We start from the raw sequence: 5,000 nt of genomic DNA on the forward strand, positions 1-5,000 counted from the left end.
GGCGTGCATGGCCATGTTGCTGGGTGTGAGTGTTGGTGGGGTTGTCCAAACAGCCCTTTGCGGCTGAACAGGTACAGGGGAGACATCAAGATGAACGAACCGGCTGCCTTCCAGTGTTGCGGAAACGTCTCTCAGTCTTTGCTCTATCTCTTTGACAAATTTATTATAACCATGAACATCCATTGGATTAAAAAGAAAAAAAATCTTAATTCCCAGCTCTTAATCGATCTCCCATCAAGCTAATCATCAGCGATTTGTCTCGATCTGTTACTTATCTCTGCATCCATCCCAGGCGACATTACATTTCTAAAAGGCACTTGACAAAATGCGATGCGCTCCTTGTATCTTAAAGACAAATTTTACATTGGATCCGCCGTGAAAATGTTTAACATTTTTGCATTTGAAACTAAAGACCGGAAAGAAATAGTGGACGGGCCCTCTTAGATAGATTTTTCTATTGAAAAAAAAGAAAGAGAAAGGAGAAAGGAGAGAGGGAAGAGGAGAGGATGACGAGAGAGAAGAGAGGAGAGACAGAGAGAGGGGAGAGAGAAAGAGGGGGAGAAAAGAGAAAGGAAGAGAAGAGAGAGAGGGAGAGGGAGTGAGAGAGGAGAGAGAGAGAGAGAGGGAGAAGAGAGAGAGAAGCGAGAGAGGGGGGGGGGGAGGGGAGGGGTGAGAGGAGGGAGAGAGAGAGAGGAGAGAGGAGAGGGGAGGAGAGAGAGAGTAGGAGACAGACAGGGAGAGAGAGATGGGAGAGAGAGAGAGAGAGAGTAAGGAGAGAGAGGAAAAGAGTGAGAGAGGAGAGAGAGAGAGAAGAGCGAGAGAAGATGAGAGGGAGAGAGAGAGAGAGAGGGAGATGAGGAGAGAGAGAGAGAGAGAGAGAGAGGAGGAGGCGAGAGAGAGGACGAGAGAGAGGAGAGAGAGAGAGAGAGAGAGAGAGAGATGAAGAGAACGGAGGAGAGATGAGAGAGAGAGAGAGAGAGTAGCCGGAGCGGAGAGAGAGAGAAGGACGAGGAGGACAGGAGAGAGAGAGAGTGAGAGAGAGAGAGAGAAGAGAGAGAGAGAGGAGGGGGTGAGGAGAGAGAGAAGGGAGAGGGAGAGAAGAGAGAGGGAGGAGAGGAGAGAGAGAGAGAGAGAGAGAGAGAGAGAGAGGATAGGGAGGGGGGGGGGGGGTACGCGGAGTAGAAAATATCCTACTACACTATATAACATAAATAAAAGAACAAAAGGGTTTCGCTAATATTATCTCTCTCTCTCTCTCTCCTCTCTCTCTCTCTCTCTCTCTCTCTCTCTTTTCTCTCTCTCTTTTCTTCTCTCTCTCTCCCATCGGAATATATCCAAAAATTCCCGAGCCCCCAAAATATCTCCAAAGAACGAGTATCGAACAAGAACGGGACTTCCTCCCCTCCCCCCCCCCCACCCCCGTCTCTAACCCCCCCCCCCTACCCTTACTTCCTCACTCCCTTTCCCTCCTTATCCTTTTCTCTCCTCCCTCTCACACCTTCCACCCATCTTCTACCCCGCTTCTCCTCTCCCTATCCCCCCCCCCCATCTTGCAGTGCAATACTTCTCCCCAACCCCCTTTTTTTCCCTCCCTCCCCCCCATCTACCACTCCTAACTCTCGTCCCTTCTCCCTTATTCTTCCTTGGGCTTTTCCCTATCCCCTACCCTTCCCTAGCTCTTTCCCCTCTTCACTACTCTTCCTTAGCACCCTCCATTCTCCCCTCCCCTTCTCTAACTTTCCCTCTCCCCCTACCCTTCCTTAGCCCCTCTCCCTCTCCCTCACCCTGCTCTAACCCTTTCCCTCATCTCCCCTACCCTTCCTTATTCCGTTCCCCTCTCCCCTACCCTTTCGCTCTCCCCTCCCTTTCCCTTGCCCCTCTCTCTCTTCCCTACTCTTTTTTAACCCTCTCCCCTCCCCTTCCCTAGCCCCTTTCCCTCTCCCTTACCCTTCTCTATCCCTTTCCTTCCTCTCCCCTACCCTTCTCTAACCCTCTCCTTCTCCCCTCCCCTTCCCCTCTTCCCCTACCACTCTCACCCCCCAGCCAAGCCGGTAATATCAAAGAGTTGCTTTACATAATAGCAGTCGACCGGTTCGCATTGGGCCGAGTTAAGCCGCCATCCAAGTTATACCTGATTATACTGGTTATTTCCTCTGGCTATCTCTTATCTTCTCTATCTCTTCGCTCTCTCTCTCTCTCTCTCTCTCTCTCTCTCTCTCTCTCTCTCTCTCTCTCTCTCTCTCTCTCTCTCTCTCTCTCTCTCGCTCGTTTCCGTATTGCTATCAATACCAGTGTCGCTTTACATATTATCACCTTCATTATAGTAATATCATCATCGCATACACATTTCACGCTCTAAAATTTACCCCGCACACACACACACACACACACACACACACACACACACACACACACACACACACACACACACACACACACACACATCAACACACACACACACACACACACACACACACACACACACACACACACACACACACACACACGAGCGTTTCCGAGTCAACACAGGTGTGCCAGGAATCCCCACGCACACCCACCTACACCTCTGTTCTAATAGTCGTGTGTGTGTGTGTGTGTGTGTGTGTGTGTGTGTGTGTGTGTGTGTGTGTGTGTGTGTGTGTGTGTGTGTGTGTGTGTGTGTGTGTGTGTGTGTGTGTGCAGGATAAATAAAGTGTGTCCGTGGGTGCGTGCGTGTGTGCAAATATATAATTACACACAGACATGGATAAGTTGACAGACAGATAAACAGATATAAACAGAGAAAGAGAGAAGCAGAAACAAAACATACGAGGAAATAAGGACGGGTCAGCTGTGCTCTCCTGCAGGTTGCGCTGTGCAGGAAGTAGCCTTTGGTCCAGCCGGGTAGTCTCGGGGAGGGGGGGGGGAGAGGATGGAGGGGGGGAGAGGATGGAGGGGGGGAGAGGATGGAGGGGAGAAGAGGATGGAGGAGGAGGGAGGGAGGGAGGGAGGGAGGGAGGGAGGGAGGGAGGGAGGGAGGGAGGGAGGGAGGGAGGGAGGGAAGGACGGAGGAGGAGAAGAAGGAGGGAGAGAGGGAGGAGAAAGGGAGAAGGAGTGAGTGAGTGAGTGAGTGAGTGAGTGAGTGAGTGAGTGAGTGAGTGAGTGAGTGAGTGAGTGAGTGAGTGAGTGAGTGAGGGAGGAGGAGGGAAGGAGGGATGCCATCAGCTTCTATTACTGGAGGGGTGAAATACGGGGAGAGGAGGGAGAAAGGAGGGGACGTGAGGACGCAGGAGGGAAGAGAGGGGAAGGAAAAACGGAAGAAAAAAAAATGGAGGAAAAAGAGAGAGGGAGAGGGAGAGCGAACAAGAGAGAGAGAGAGAAAGATAGAGAGAGAGAGAGAGAGAGAGAAGAGAGAGAGAGAGAGAGAGAGAGAGAGAGAGAGAGAGAGAGAGAGAGAGAGAGAGAGAGAGAGAGAGAGAGAGAGAGAGAGAGAATACGAGAAGAGAATGTAAACTAAAACAACGAAAAAAGACAAAAATAAAAGAAACGGACAAGAGGAGATTTAAACGCGAATCAAAGTAATGATCACCTTTTCTAAACAAGGAAAATAACAACTAACGGACCTTACGGAACACAAGCCAAAGAAGGAGGAGGAGGAGGAGGAGGAGGAGGAGGAGGAGGAAAAGGAGGAGGAGGAGGAGGAGGAGGAGGAGGAGGAGGAAAAGGAGGAGGAGGAGGAAAGGAGGAGGAGGAGGAAAAGGAGGAGGAGGAGGTGAAGGTGGAGGAGGAGGTGAAGGTGGAGGAGAAGGAGGAGAAGAATAGAAGAAGACTAGAAGAAGAAAAGAAAAAGAAGAAGAGAAGAAGAAGAGGAATAGAAGAAGAAAATAATTTGAAGAAGAAAAAAAGAAGGGGAGAAGAAGATGAGAAGTAGAAGAGGAATAGAAGAAGAAGAAGAAGAAGAAGAAAAGAAGAAGAAGAAGAAGAAGAAGAAGAAAGAGGGAGGAGAAAAAGAAGACGAAAAAGAAGAAGAAAAAAGAAGATATAAAAGGAGAAGAAAAGGGAGAAGAAAAGAAGAAAAGAAAAAAAGAGAGAGAAAAAAAAACGAACAAGATGAAAAAGAAGAAAAAAAGAGGAAGAAAAAGCAGAAGATAAGAATCGATAAGAAACGCCCAACGCGGTTCACAGGATAACGGATAATTAAGAGGCGCGCTATCTAAAAGATGTCTCGATTCCCCAGGAGGAACAAGAGGGATGGGGAAGATACAAGGATAGCGAAACGTGGATGATGAAGATAGCAGGAAATAAATGAATGACCCACCCACCCCCCCAAAAAGAAAGAAAGAAAGAAAAAAATAATACTAAACCAAGAATAAAACAATAATAATAATAATAAAAAATAAAAAATAAAAATACCACATAAAATGTAAAAAACTCGATATTGCGCAAAGGGGCGGCCCAATAACCCATCGGGGGAAGAGGGGACGCCCACGGGAAGCCTCGCCTGGGTGGGCCGCCGCGCTCCCGCCTGGGTCGCGGGCCGCTCTCTACCGCAGGCCACCCGCCGGAGCCCCAGCGCGCGACAGGCACTGCACGGCGCCGCTCGGGGGGCATCAGCTGAGAGGGGGGAGAGGGGGGAGGGGGGGGGAGGGGGTTTGCTGTGGAAGGGGGAGAGGGGAGAGGGAGAGGGAGATAGGAAGGTGGAGAGAGATATAAAGGAGAAAGGGGGAGAGGGAGAGGGAGGGAGAGGGAGGGGGAGGGAGAGAGAGAGAGAGAGAGAGAGAGAGAGAGAGAGAGAGAGAGAGAGAGAGAGAGAGAGAGAGAGAGAGAGAAAGAAAGAGAGAGAGAGAAGGAAAAATAGATATATAGACAGATAGGTTTAATAGACAGATTGAGAGAGGGACTTAAAAAAGCATTACTAAATTCTCTCTCACTCTATCGCTTTCGTTCTCTCTCTCTCTCTCTCTCTCACACACACACACACACACACACACACACACACACACACACACACACACATATAT

Source organism: Penaeus chinensis, chromosome 1, assembly GCF_019202785.1.
Source record: "Penaeus chinensis breed Huanghai No. 1 chromosome 1, ASM1920278v2, whole genome shotgun sequence".
NCBI lineage: Eukaryota > Metazoa > Arthropoda > Malacostraca > Decapoda > Penaeidae > Penaeus > Penaeus chinensis.